Genomic DNA, 15,655 nt, shown 5'->3' with positions numbered 1-15,655 from the left:
CCTCCCTCAATCCAGAACTACTAGTTTTAAATATTGCACTTAAGGGAGCACAATGTGCAAAGATCAAGAGCTTCCCATGCCAATAAGAATAGAAAAATAATGGGAAAATTGTATCTTTTGAAGACTAGTTCAGAAGGTGGCAGAGTATTAGCTTAACAGCGGGTACTTAATTTATCCGCTTCACTGACAAAGCTCCATGGAGAGTCATCAAAACAAGGAAGAAGAGAATAAAGAATTAGAACAAGAGCAATGCTGAGCTTTCAGTCGCCTGTCACATTTAACTCTTCATCCCACTTCCATTCTGAACTCTATCTTTGGCCTCCTGTGAGCTCTAATAATACCCAAAACAAGCTCAAGAAATAGATCTTCTGTGTGGTAACTTACAACCTTCTGGACTCCAATACTGAAATAATCAATTTCAGATAACCATCTATTTCCTCTAAACATGTGGCTATAATTTTCTGTTTCAATATATGACTTTTTTTCCTTTCCATCTCTAATTGACATTCTTCAAAGTAATTGTTACTGGACTATTTTGGTCTGCACCATTTGACAGACATGCCTTCTCTTCTCCACATCTCTCCCTCCATCTGCAACTTGAAACACCTTTGTTTGCTGATTTTTCCAGTTCTGATTAAGAGTCCTTGATCTGAAAATAATTATTCTGTACTGTTCCCACAGATGCAGCTTAAACTATCGAGTGCTTCCAGTATTTTCACGTTTTGGCTCAAAATAAATAAGCCTACCCAAAAAACTTGCATATTTTTGATGAAAGTACTCTTGTTTAAACACTAAGTGATAAAGTAATTGAAGATAGTGTTATGTGGTGTTGGTGAGCCAACGACTGTGAAGCAGCTGAATTTGTGCATAAATCAAGCATCCACAAACCAAAAGACAGCAGGATCCCAACTGTGTTATAACAAAAGGCAACAGTGCACAACATGAGGGCAGTCCATAATTTTGTCCTAATGGTGGTACAAATTTAATTCAGTTTCACAATACTGCTTCGTGGAGTCACTGGGTTACAGAGCATGTAAACAGGCTATTCAGCCAAATTGTCTATATCAACCAAAACACCTCTCTGAGCCTGTCCCAAACTGTAACAAGGAATCGGCAGGAAAAGGCAATTTTTTTCATTCTCTAGCTAATTTTCCTTTAAGTTAATGGAAGTCCTACATTTTCTGTAATTGATGTGTGCCAATACCCGCAAAGCCTTTGTCTACCACCCATCCCACAATCTTTTTGACCCACTACAATCAGGAAGGAGATACAGAAGCTTTAGGACTAGGACTGCCAGACTGGGTAACAACTTCTACCCTTAGGCTGAGAGATTAATGTATACCCCACCACCATCGAGAATTTGTCTCTCAGATAGCGAACCATTTACTGTTTACTGTCCACTGTTTACCTGTGGTGGGCAATTCACATGCATTTTGAATCATATTTTAATTAACTTACTTGGGATAATATTTTGGTTTATGTGCTAAGTGTGGATATATGTTTAGCCGGTGCACTGTGGTCTGGTGGAACATTGTTTCATTTGATTGTTTGTATTACAGTCAAATGACAATAAAATTGAACTTGTCAACATTTTGTCTTGACTTCCATTCTGCCCTCACAAAATACTAGAGGAACTCAGCAGGCCAGGCACAATCTGTGGAAAAGAGTATAGTCAACATTTCAGGCTGAGACCCCCAAAACATCAACTGTACTCTTTTGCATAGATGCTACATTTTCTGTGCGTTATTTGGATTTCATGCTTTTGCAGATTTTCTCGTTTCCATTCTACTCTGTTCTTTTTGGGATAATGACTTTCCTTTTTGCTTAAAAATACATGTTAAAGGAAATCTGAAGAGTACAAAATTTCTAAGATGGGTAACAATAACTATTTACCATAATTTAAATGTGGCACTGGATTGCACCTTAAAATTACTGTATGCAACATACTTAACATTTTACTCAGCCTAATACCCTTCATTTGACAATAATTGAGTTCCCTCTAAGAAATGCAACTTACTTATGTTGGAGATTCTTGTTAAACATTTTTCATGTATCTTTTACAGTTTGCACAAATTATTCTGCAATTTATTAGACACATAAATCCCAATCAATGTCAAACAAATAGTGTTAGCTACGATTACTTCTGGATTAATTATGATGGGATTTCAATCATATCATAAAGTTTTCATAATGCATAGTACACCATAGGATTACAATGGTCTATTCAGGACTTCAAAGAACACTATAAAGATTATTCACTACACGATAACATCACTTATACAACAAGAAAACAGATATATTCAACTTTCCTCCTCAAATTTATTATTTGGTTCCTGCACTTACTGTAGTATTTTAAATTACATAAACTAGCTCATGGGCATCTATCTACAGTGCTTATGCATGGATCTATAAAGAGGGAATAACACAAGTCTAGTTACAAAGCACTCACCATCCCACCCAATTTCCTTTCTGTTGGCCCTTTGTAGATCTTCTTCCTAATTTCCTTGCTTTGTGACAAAGTTACATCTTGCTATATTTGACTCATCTGAAACAACCCTGAGCTCTTGGCAATCAACACAGTTCCTTGAAAAAGCTGTCTCACAGTTTAAATTGAATTAACAACCTTCGATTGAACATTCCCATAAATTCAAACGGTGGCTACAATGAGAGCTCAAGTAAAGAATGGCAACTTTCCAACTTGCAACATTAAGGTGCCTGGATATTTCAAGAGTAATATACTTCATAATTCTGTATTCCTGAGCCAGTCAATTTGCAGAATAGCTTGATTTCAGTACATTGGCCAAAGATTTCCCCACATTCTGACCCCCAAACATATCTCATAAACTGATATTGAAAGATAGTGGTGACGATGTGTAGTGGATTTCATTTGATAGATCCATAAAACCACAAAAGCAACCAGCCTTCAACGGGGTTATTCTTATTTTTTTAATGGAATAATTGAACAAAAGAAAATTGTTTTATTTTGCAACGCCCTCTTAAAAACTTCACAGCGAAATTGGTCCACACAATGCTACACCTAAACAGTATCAACATAAATGACGCCTGCATCTGATGTCAAGGAAAATTAAATGACCGCATTTTGCATTGTTCTGCCTGTCGGGACCTGGCTGTATCTTTAATTACACCATCAGTACGATACATTGATTGATAACTAGTACTCACATTTGGGAGGTAATGGGAATTCTGAGCGTGGGTAGCAGTCGCTTTGTGATTTAGAGATTGGAGTGCTGGATCTGAACACACGCGGTGTGCGAATTCCAGACGGTTACACACTCACCGGGACACGGGCCGGATGAGCACACAGGACTGGGACAAGGAATTCATCACTGACTTGTCCGCAAATTCACTGCTGCTGGCGCCTAGGATGTCTGGAGAGGGTGGGGGGAATGGGGGGATCTGAGGTGGGCGGATGGGGTGGGGGATGGAGTGGTTGGGGTGGGGTGGGATGGGATGAAGGGTCTGGGAAGGGGTGGGATGAAGGGTTTGAGTTGGGGTGGGGGATGGAGTAGTTGGGTTGGGTTGGGGGTGGGATGAGAGGTTTGGGATGGGGGTGGGATGAAGGGTTTGGGTTGGGGTGGGAGATGGAGTGGTTGGATTGGGATGGGGGTGGGATGAGGGGTTTGGGTTGGGGTGGGGGGTGGAGTGGTTGGGGTGGGGTGGGATGAGAAGTTTGGGATGGGGGTGGGATGAAGGGTTTGGGTTGGGGTGGGGATGGAGTGGTTGGGGTGGGTGGGATGAGGGGTTTGGGATGGGGGTGGGATGAAGGGTTTGGGTTGGGGTGGGGGATGGAGTGGTTGGGTTGGGGTGGGTGGGATGAGGGCTTTGGGATGGGTTGGGGATGATGGGGTGTGGAGGGGAGAGGGTTGGGATGAGGAGGTTCGGATGGGGTGGGATGAGAGGAAGGGGTTTGGGATGGGGTGGGTATGAGGGGTTTGGGATAGGGTGGAGATAATGGGGTGGGGAGGGGGGGTGGGTTGGGGTGGGGATGAGGTGGAAGGTGTTTGGAATGGGGTGGGGAGGGTTGGGATGGAGTGGGGATGAGGGCATGTTGCGGTGGGTAGGGGGAGGGTTGGGATGGGGTGTGGATGAATAGGGAGATGGGGAAGGGGTGGGGTCGGGGGATGTGGGGATGGGGTGGTAAGGGGGAGATGAAGTGGGAAGGGGAGAGTGGGAAAATGGGAGTGGGAATGCTTGGGGTGGGGGTGAGGGAGGTTCACAACGTCTCTCCATTTGCTCTCATCGAACAACCAATGGGGTGTAGTCGAGGTGGAGAGGGAGTCGGTGGGTGGGGGTGAGGTGGGTGAGAGGGGGGTTCGGGTGAGGACATAGCTTGGTGGGGTTGACGCCGGGGTGGGTAGAATAAGAGGGAGAGTATGAGGTAGGTGAAGATGAGGGAGAGGGTGAGGCAGGTGTGGGTGAGGGAGAGGATGAGGTAGGTGTGGGTGAGGGAGAGGATAAGGTAGTTGTGGATGTGGGAGAGAATGAGGTAGGTATGGATGAGGGAGAAGATGAGGTGAGCATTGGAGAGGGTGAAGTCAATGAGGATGAAGTTGAGGTCAGTGAGAGTGGGTGAGGTTAGTGAAGGTGATGGTGAGGTGGAGGTGGATGAGGGAGAGGAGGGTGATGGTGGGATGAGGATGATGGTGAGCTGGGTGAGGGAGAGGAAGGTGATAGTGAGGTGGGTGAAGGTGATGGTGAGGGGTAGATGAGGGAGAGGAGGGTGGTAGTGAGGTGGGTGAGGGGTGAATGAGGGAGAGGAGGGTGATGGTGAGCTGGATGAGGGAGAGGAGGGTGATAGTGAGGTGGGTGAAGATGATGGTGAGGTACATGAGGAGTGGATGAGGGAGAGGAGGGTGATAGTGAGGTGGGTGAAAGTGATGGTGAGGAGGGTGAGGGGAGATGGATGAGGGAGAGGAGGGTGATAGTGAGGTTAGTGAAGGTGATGGTGAGGTAGGTGAGGGGTGGATGAGGGAGAGGAGGGTGATAGTGAGGTGGGTGAAGGTGATGGTGAGGTAGGTGAGGGGTGGACGAGGGAGAGGAGGGCGATAGTGAGGTGGGTGAACGTGATGGTGAGGTAGATGAGGGAGAGGAGGGTGATAGTGAGGTGGGAGAAGGTGATGGTGAGGGGTGGATGATGGAGAGGAGGGTGATGGTGGGATGAGGATGATGGTGAGCTGGGTGAGGGAGAGGAGGGTGATAGTGAGGTGGGTGAAGGTGATGGTGAGGTATGTGAGGGGGAGATGGATGAGGGAGAGGAGGGTGATAGTGAGGTTAGTGAAGGTGATGGTGAGGTAGGTGAGGGGCGGGTGAGGGTGAGGATGGAGGATCACGTCATTCGCCCACGCCCAATGGCCGCAGCACGAGAGCCCCCGACACCTCGTGACCTCCCGCTCGCCCATCATCCGTGCGCATGCGCCGTCACTGCTGGTGTACTTTGCGTAACCGCGTCTTCAGCGGCCGAAAGTCCTGCCAAACTCTTTCACAATCATTCACATTTGGAAAACCTGTCGGAACGATAGTAGTAACTATCAATATATTTCAGCTCCTTCATTCTCCCCAGTCTCCCAGGCAGAGAAGTGCCTTTCGCTGCAGTTCTGTAGTGACCGGTAACCCACCCAGGAAACTGCAAGCCCCTCCGCAGGAGGTGCCCGTCCGGACAAGCCAATGGACGATAGGTTTCTGCTCCCGATTCATTAAGACCACAAGACATAGGAGTAGAATTAGGCCTTTTGGCCCATCGAGTCTGCTCCTACATTTAATCATGGCTGATCGTTCTTTTTCCCCTCCTCAGCCCCTCTCCCCGGCCTTCTCCCCATAACCTGTGATGCTGTGTCCAATCAAGAACCTATCAATCTCCGTCTTTAACACACCCAACGATCTGGCCTTCACAGCCGCCTGCAGTAATAAATTCCACAAATTCGCCACCCTCTCGCTAAAGACTCCAGGTTGTCAGAGGCATCTCGAATTTTCCTCCCCGTTGGATGGGCACTATGGAACAATATCCAAAAGACAAAGAGCGCGTACTTTTAGGGAAGCCCTTTCCCTCTAAAATCGTTCCCTCTCCTCAACTGGCTTTCACTTCCAGTGACGGATCTCGGACAGGAGTGTCTGATGTTGGGTATGCGAATCAAGTTGGCTGCCGTGCCGAGCCAACTGACTGTAACTGAGTCAACATTGCTGAAGATGTTGGCCTGATAAGAGACATTGATGTTGGTTCTCTTATCTTATCAGATGGTTTAAGAGATTTAGTTAGAATAAAATGTTCAGCGCTAGGACCCATCACAAATAACACACACAAAATGCTGGAGGAACTCAACAGGCCAGGCGGCATCAATGGAAAAGAGTACAATCGACGTTTCAGGAATGGGGATCTCGGCGCCAAACGTCGACTATGCTCGTTTCCATATACACTGCCTGACCTGCTGTATTCCTTCCGCATGTTGCGTGTTCCGCTAGGACCGTTCGACTCTCGTTTTGTGCATCTGTGACGTTCCGGTAAACATGACAACGTTCTGTCATTGTCAGGTTTTACCTGCAGAAACGCAAAAACGGAGATAGTGGAGTCAGTACTTAAAACAAACGATAGTTACAGCATGTTGATAATTTCATTATTCTCTCAATTTGAATGTACAGGTACAGTAATTGTATTTTTGGAGAAGAGGTGGTTTTAATCATTCCGTATCTTTAAACTGGAATTTAGACAAGGAAACGCACACAAAATGCTGGAGGAACTCATCAGATCGGACTGCATTATTGGAGGGGAATAAAGAGTGGACGTTTCGGGTCGATATCCTTCGTCAGGACTGGAAAGGAAGAGGGAAGAAGCCAGAATCCAATGTTTATGCGTTGAATCAATGCACCGCACATCAAAGTCTAAAATGTTCAGATTTGTCACACTTTCGCCTCTTTTGGCTGAGACATTTTTAGGCAAACACTCAAGACTGCTTACTAATTACGACAAGTTCACCTTTCGCTTTATCGAGGAGTAGTGCTACAACAACGGCGCGGTTTGTCCGGGGTCTGGGTCTTTCTCCGGCTGCTGTCGACCATCGGACCGCGAGAGGCATCAAACCTCAATGCCGGCTTAGTTCCTCCGTCAAGCATGGCCCGCTTATATTGAAGAAGGCGAGGGATGGACAGTATAGTGAACAGAACACGCTTCTTCTGTGTGACCGTTTTACTTAAATATCCAATGGAGTGTTCCTTGCGTGAGAATGTAAACTGGTAACTCCGCGAAAGAGGGTTCGCGCTGAGACCAACAGGGCTCGTTCGGAAAGAGTGGTCCATCTCTTCGACCGAGTTTCCGTCATACCTTCCGAACGGCCCCTTCGTTTCCTCAACACCTATTCGTCACCTTTTTAGAACTATCATCTGTGATACAGTTAATTGTGACTGTTGTTTTGTGTTGGGCCCACTTACAGCTGCATTTTATGTTACGTATCGAATGTTACAATATTCACAATCTGTCAATATTCGTGCCACTGCAAATTGCCCCGAAGCCTGTACCATTTTTGCGCTCTGTTACATGAACAGTTCTTTTTCAAATTCATTCTTAACACCATCTACTTCAATTTTCCGACTTCCAGAATTTACGCTTTTTTGTGTGTTTGTTTTAGTTTGAACCAGGAATTGGTCTCACGCCTCACAACCCATCCCAACTCGCTCTGAGCGCCTCCGTGGCTCACAGGTCGGCATATGCCTCTGATCGGCCACTGGCATCCCGTTGTTAAGTTGAACATTCGTGTGACTGGTAAGGAAAGAATGAAGTACTGCACCGTAAGGAAAGCTTACGGGGTGCGTAAGGAGCGCAGCGCTGTCGGAGAGAAAACGAACAGTCAGAGGCCTGACAGTGATAAAGAGCTGTGATCGTCCGCACCTTTCGCTGGAGTCGAATGCGTAACCTTTACACTGCAAGTTTGCGGAGCAGTTGTGAAGAATCTGTAAGATACTGTGAACCATCTCAATTCTCTGTTGAAATGTAGTGATGAGCAGACGGGATGACAAGACAAGTTCTTCACTGTGCGTGTGGCAACAGTAAGCCAATATACCAGTTTAAAACACTCCACCGAATGCAATATGTTGATCGCTGCAGCTGAAAATTTCGGATTATATTTTCAATATTTGATCACAACCCTTTGCTGGATTTAGATATTACTAAATAAAAACATCCTTTTCTTTTATATCCCAACGACCGGGACACGCTGCAAAGAAAAAATGCGTACGTATTTGTAATTCACTACAGTAGTGCCTTTCACGATTCAGGACGTCCCAGTGTATGCAGCAACGAAGTGAGGTTATTTGCAACGCAGGTTAGTAAAATAACTTGTAAGTCTGTACATTGTGTTGGAAATTAGCAATAAAACGAACCAGAAAAAGTCACTTCTTCGGGGGATTTTCACCGACAATGATCACTTCACCCCATACTCTAAGGCAGAGTTAGATAGTTCAGCCCCGCTGTACCTGGTCACTTATTCCAGAAATAACTAGCATAATTCGATGGTCCCGGGTCAAAAAATGTAAACGTAATAAGTTTAATTGTTGTAACCACTTCGAGAGCATTGTTGAATTATAGGGATCTTCACCGGCCAACACGAGATAAACCCGGAGGTGTTCAATAGTGCATTAAGAAAATCCGAACTTAAAAAAACACACATCGATCTTTGACCTTTACTTTAAAGTTATATTATTTGAAATGACGTATATGATCTAAAGTTCCCAGGCGGAGTAGAAGGAACGAAGAGGTGCGCGTACGTACACACACACACACACACACTCACACACACATTTTTAAGAGTATTGTACTCACGTTTCACTTCACGTCTTCATAGCTTTTCTAAACTGGATGGAATCAGAAGAGGATTTTGATATTACCACTATAAGCTTGTCCGGGATATATGTCAGTCCCTGGACGCTACGCCGCGGCCATTGCATTGATGCGTTTAAACATTCTGCATGTAATTCCTTGCACTGCAAACGCCTCGGGGAATTATTTTCCATTGAACTGGTCGCAGTGAGTTCCTATTGGTGCTTGGCACTTGCCCATCTATTCAGCTTCTGGTTGGATGAGGAGAAAATCATATGTACTTTTTTTGAAGATTTTCAGAAAGTGCCCCGCGTTCTGAAGCTTCGGACAAGAATAGGACCACGGAGACGGCGTGGTTTCAATGTATCATCCGGCAAACGCAAACTCTACCTCTGCGGAACACGAAGAGCTACTTTCCCAAGTTCTCTTTTAGTCTCCTGCAATTTTGATTTTGTTAAGGTTGCTGAGTAACAAATACTTTCCCGAAAAAAGAAGTTAGATTTAACGGATTTACTTTAGTACGGTATTGGACAGAGCTGCGCGATTCTGGGCACTCAGCGCCCCCACGCGTCTAAACAACAGATTACACCAAGCTTTCTTTCGCAAAGAAAGGTTAAAATTGGAGCCACGATCCATCTTCGGGGTTAGTCAAAAAATGATCCTTTCTTCTCTTACCGCGCGGAAATGATCAATGCATCGATATTTAGATGTAAACCCAAAGATCTGCAAAACAACATTGATGCGAATTGCTTTAAAGTACTTTTTTAACATAGTAGCAATCCCGCAGCCCGTGTATTTTGTCATAATTCAATAAAACCATAAGACATAGGAGCAGAAGTAGACACTGAGGATTTACTGACTGTACGAGGAAAGATTAAGTCAATTAGACCTGCGACCTCTCATGGCGAGAGTGAAAGAGGATCTTATAAAATCCTATGGAATTCTACCAGGATTAGATTCGGCGGGGATTGTGGGCGGGGGCGTGGAGGGTCCCAATACCTACTGAGCCTAGAACCAGGGGGGCATCCTAAGAATCTGGACTGGATTCACTTAGAACCAAGGTGAAGAGCAATTTCTTCAGCCATTATACACAGGAGCAACATTAGGTCTTGCGGCCTATGGAGTCTGCTCTGCCATTCCATCATGGCTGATTTATTATCCCTCTCAGCCCCATTTCCCTGACTTCTCGCCATAACCTTTGACGTCCGGCAACCTCTACTTTGTTTACCTAATGACGTCCTCCACAGCCGTCTCTAGAAATGAATTTCACAGACTCCTCATCTTTGCTCTAAAGGAAAATTCTGAGGCTGTGCCCTCTGGACCTAGACTATTGGACATCCTCTTCACATCCACTCTGTCTAGGCCTTTCAATATTCGCAAACACGTGGAATTCTGCAGATGCTGGAATTTCGAGCAACACACATAAAAGTTGCTGGTGAACGCAGCAGGCCAGGCATCATCTCTAGGAAGAGGTACAGTCGACGTTTCCGGCCGTGTACCTCTTCCTAGAGATGCTGCCTGGCCTGCTGCGTTCACCAGCAACTTTTATGTGTGTTCCTTTCAATATTCGATAGGTTTCAGTGACACCCCGTGCCCCCCCCCCATTTTTCTAAACCCCAGCAAAGACAGAACCAGAGCCATCAAACACTTCTCAGACGTTAAATTTGCATTCCCGGAATCATTCCTGAAAAGCTCCCAGCACCCTCTGCAATTTCACAGCCAGCGCCACCTAAATAATGTAATTCAGTGTAATGGACGAAGGGAGCAAAGTTCCCCAGCCCGTGATATAAAATAATGCACACACAGACAATGCAGCGAGATGATGCAGAAGGATGGTTTCCCGGCTCCGATTTCTCCTCAGTCCCAATTTCCAAGTTCAAAGTTCAAATATTATGCATATATGTCACCCAGAGATTCGTTTTCTTGCGGGCATACGCGGTAAATCCAATAACCATAATCGCACTAACAGGACGGACAACCGGTGTGCGAAAGACAACAACCCGTGCAAATACAAAAAGAAATAAAAAAAAAGAAATAATAAACAAACAAGCAATAGATATCGAGGTGAAGATTCCTTGAATGTGAGACCATAGGTTGTGGAAACAGTTGAGTTAAGTTATCCCTTCTGGTTCAGGAGCCTGATGGCTGAGGGTTAATAACTGTTCCTGAACCTGGTGGTGTGAGACCTGAGGCTCCTGTATCTTCTTTCTGATCCAGCAGCGAGATGAGAGCATGGCCCGGGTGGTGGGTATTCCTGACGCGAGAAGGGAGCATGACGCATGTAGTGGGGGTCCCTGATGTTAGACGCCGCTTCCCCGTGCATCTGGAATGCAGCGGACGAGAATGTGGTTAATCAGCCTTTAGCCCACTCAGGTCTCAGGAGGAAATCACGACTAACTGGGAAATTTATTTAAGGAAGGAAGGTTGTTGTTGTTCCTTAGATGGAATAACTTGGACAATTTTAATTCGTGCATTTGAAGATTGATTACGTTTGGTGTATTCAGAATGTGGACTGTCAGCTATTGGACTTCAACATCAATACTTACGCCAAAGATTTGTCCAAGAAATTCCACCTAGTGTCCAAATAAACTAAGAGGAGTCTCGGCCCGAAACGTTGACTGTTTATTCCTTCTCCATAGACGCTGCCCGACCTGCTGAGTTCCTCCAGCATTTTATGTGTGTTGCTCTGGATTTCCAGCATTCTCAGAATCGCTTGTGTTTGTAAAACGTACATGCCTCAATGCTTAATCTTCCGACGTTTCGGTTTTTGTCGTGTTTTATTCTACCACTTTATAAAATTGGTGTCTAACTCAGTCCCTTAAGCCTAAAGGTGCACTGTATTTGTAAAGAGACTTTTGTGTTAACATGAAGGGATTTTAAATGCGCAGCCCTCGTTTCAGGTTGCGCCTTGAGGTCCGGGGTGTCCAACAAAGGTCGAATATCCGAACGCGTTCGGTGCAATAAAACTGAACTGTTTTGTCCAAGGGGAAGTAAAAGGGGAGCAAACAGACACGCGGGAAATATGAGGAAAAGACCAGCCGATAAATAAATCTCCTATGGGAACAAAAAGAAACGAAAACATAGAAGGTGAAGTCAATTATGGACTAAAAAAAGTTATCATTGCAAAAGGAAAGAGATTGTAGCTAGATTATTTAGTGAACAATGCCTATCAGGGGCACAGGCATTGTGAATGTGCAGTCTTTTTCCAAGGGTTGGGTAATCTTGAGGGCAGGGTTTACTAGAGTGGTGGGGTGGAGATGCGTCTCGACCAAAGGAAGTGTAAGGCACTCCGTCCCTCCGCTAGCCTGCAGGTCACCCTCGGGCAAGGTGTAGCACCTGCTTAGCCCCCCTCCGCCCCGGATCGGGGTCACGTGAAGCCATGGGAGCAGGTGGCGGATGGTCGTATGAGCAGTTGGTGCAGATCACAAGTCCTGGTTATGTGACCACTGACACCAGGCAGACAATCTCCGAGGAGTATTGATAATGGCTGGGGTCACCCATCTTGTAAAGACACTGCCCCGAAGCAGGCAATGGCCAACCACTTCTGCAGAAAAATTTAACAAGAAGAACCAGAGTCAAAAGACCATGATTACCCGTGTCATGGTGATAACGATGATGGGTGGGGAGATATTTACTAGAATCCTGAGAAGCAAGCTTTTTCAGCCAGAGGATGGTCTGTATATGCCCGAGGCAGGTACATTAATATGTTTTAAAGGCAGTTGGACAGGTACCTGAATAGGGAAGATTCAGAACGATGTCTCAGGAAAACGCCATCCATCAGTAAGGACCCCCATCAGCCAGGACATAACCTTTTCTGATTACTACCATCAGGGAGGAGGTACAGGAGCCTGAAGACACACACTCAATAATTCAGGAACAGCTTCCTCCCCCCACCCCCGCCATCAGATTTCTGAATGGCCAATGAACCCATGAATTCTATCTCACTACCTTTTTTCATTTTTATTTTTGCACTACTTAATTAATTTAACTATTATATATATACGTGTGTGTGTGTGTGTGTGTGTGTGTGTATGTGTGTGTGCTGTAATGCACAGTTTTTTCTCCATTATTGTGTATTGCATTATACTGCTGCCACAAAGACAACAAATCTCACGACTTATGCCAGTGATGTTAAACCTGATTCCGACATGGGTGAAACTCGAACAAATGAGACCAGCTCAGATCAGAATTGTGGTTAGTACAGATCATTTGGGCAGAAGGGCCTGTTCCCATGCTGCATGACTGTATGAATAAAGAATTTTCAATAGGCACATGAATATTCAGGTAGTGGAACAATATTGATCATGTACTGGCAGAAACAGCTGGTTTAATTTGGAATTAGACTTCGTCAGACAGAAGGGCTTGTTCCTGGGCTCTACTCCCCATGTTCCATATTCTGTCAGCAGTATTGCAAACTCAGAAGGAAAGAGAAACAAGGACATTGTTCTTTCTTGTAAAATGTTGTATAATGTATGTTTATGTTTTCATGTGAATGCTGGGTATCTAATGCTACGAGCCTGTGATGCTGTTGCAAGTCGGCTTTTCAGTGCACCTGTGCCTAAGACGGTAAACCCGATTTTGATGTTGACTTTGCTCAGCAGGGCCGCTAAAGTGGGGAAAAGTTGTCGCAATGAGAATTTCTGTGAGTGAAAAGAATGAACCAGCACTAACTTTTATCTCAAATGCCTATTTTCATTGATTTTGAAGTATACGAGCGGCACTGTTGGAGTGGGCAGTGTTAGAGTGGGGGTTTTGAAGTATATGAGAGGCACTGTTGGAGTGGACAGTGTTAGAGTCGGGGCTTTGTGTTGCAAGGACGTGGCTGGGGACAAACCCAAGAGCGGGACACAGGCACGGAGACAGGGTTGTGAGGCGTTAGTGCAGCCATGAATGTGGAACAGGTATTCAGGAGAATCTTTACATGGAGACAAGGTTTACATAGATTATCCAGGGAATGGTGTGGAGCTTAGAACTGACAGTCCTAAGGAATCAGGAAACGAGGTTTACACACACTAGAATAGACCAATGAACTGGCGAAGCATGACAGTGACACCAGGGTTCTTATCCTCAGTTCGCTGATGGAAAGCAGGTGTACTGTAATTAATAAGAACTGGAAACAATTGGAAATCAGACGAGGGGATTAAGACCTAATCAAGGAGACAATAGCAAGATGGGGCATTGCTGGACGGGAACAAGACACTTTGAAGTATATGAGCGGCACTGTTAGAGTGGGCAGTGTTACAGGGGGTTTTGAAGTATATGAGAGGTACTTTTGGAGTGGACAGTGCTAGAGTGGGGATTTTGAAGTATATGAGAGGCACTGTTGGAGTGGACAGTGTTAGAGTGGGGGTTTTGAAGTATATGGGGGCACTGTTGGAGTGGACAGTGTTAGAGTGGGGGTTTTGAAGTATATGAGCGGCACTGTTGGAGTGGGCAGTGTTAGAGTGGGGGTTTTGAAGTATATGAGAGGCACTGTTGGAGTGGGCAGTGTTAGAGTGGGGGTTTTGAAGTATATGAGAGGCACTGTTGGAGTGGACAGTGTTAGAGTGGGGGTTTTGAAGTATATGAGAGGCACTGTTGGAGTGGGCAATGTTACAGGGGATTTTGAGACTTTAGCTCTTTGAGGCTCCAGCGAGGAGAGGCCTGAGTGAGAGAAAACAAAAAGCTGTAGGTAGCTTCCCCCTGCCCAACCAGTTTATTTATTGTTTTTTCCCTTCTTTATATTTTCCCAGTTAGAACAGTAGAGATGCCAGGCAGGATAGTGAAATGCTCCTCTTGCGGGATGTGGGAAGACAGGGAGACCTTCAGTGTCCCTGATGACTACAGCTGTGAGAAGTGCATCCAGCTGCAGCTTCTAACAATCTGCATTAAGGAGTTGGAGCTGGAACCGGATGAACTCCAGATCATGCAGGAGGCTGAGGGAATGATAGATAGGACATATGGAGAGGTAGTTACACCCAAGGTGCAGGACACAGGAGACTGGGTGACAGTCAGGAAGGGGAAAGGGGTTAAGGAGCCAGTGCAGAGTACCCCTGCCAACCCCCTTCACTGCATACAGGTAGAGTATATCACTTGGGATACTGTTGGTGGGGGTGAGTTTGCTGAGGAAAGTCACAGTGGTACAGTCTCTGGCACTGAGTCTGGCTCCGTGACTCAGATGGGAATGGAGGAGTAGTAGTCATACTTTATTGATCCCAGGGGAAATTGGTTTTCGTTACAGTTGCACCATAAATAATAAATAGTAATAAAACCATAAATAGTTAAATAGTAATATGTAAATTATGCCAGGAAGTAAGTCCAGGACCAGCCTATTGGCTCAGGGTGTCTGACCCTCCAAGGGAGGAGTTGTAAAGTTTGATGGCCACAGGCAGGAATGACTTCCTATGACGCTCTGTGCTGCATCTCAGTGGAATGAGTCTCTGGCTGAATGTACTCCTGTGCCCAACCAATACATTATGTAATGGATGGGAGACATTGTCCAAGATGGTATGCAACTTGGACAGCATCCTCTTTTCAGACACCACCGTCAGAGAGTCCAGTTCCATCCCCACAACATCACTGGCCTTACGAATGAGTTTGTTGATTCTGTTGGTGTCTGCTACCCTCAGCCTGCTGCCCCAGCACACAACAGCAAACATGATAGCACTGACCACCACAGACTTGTAGAACATCCACAGCATCGTCCGGCAGATGTTAAAGGACCTCAGTCTCCTCAGAAAATAGAGATGGCTCTGACCCTTCTTGTAGACAGCCTCAGTGTATTGACCAGTCCAGTTTATTGTCAATTCGTATCCCTAGGTATTTGTAATCCTGACCATGTCCACACTGACC

General features: G+C 45.5%; 1 protein-coding gene across 4 annotated transcripts in view; it reads right to left on the bottom strand.

The window, feature by feature from the left end:
- megf11 (multiple EGF-like-domains 11) overlaps positions 1-9,003 on the bottom strand; it is a 454,053-nt gene extending 445,050 nt beyond the window's left edge. For all 4 annotated transcript variants that reach the window (XM_063066247.1, XM_063066248.1, XM_063066249.1 and 1 more), the window contains exon 1: positions 8,828-9,003. The gene's annotated coding sequence lies outside the window, so the exon portion shown is untranslated. The remainder of the gene's footprint in view (positions 1-8,827) is intronic.
- Positions 9,004-15,655: the final 6,652 nt, after the last annotated feature.

This window comes from Mobula hypostoma, chromosome 13 (assembly GCF_963921235.1).
Source record: "Mobula hypostoma chromosome 13, sMobHyp1.1, whole genome shotgun sequence".
NCBI classification, from domain to species: domain Eukaryota; kingdom Metazoa; phylum Chordata; class Chondrichthyes; order Myliobatiformes; family Myliobatidae; genus Mobula; species Mobula hypostoma.
Note: the sequence above shows the minus strand (reverse complement) of the source record. Positions and strands in the feature narration are given on the sequence as shown.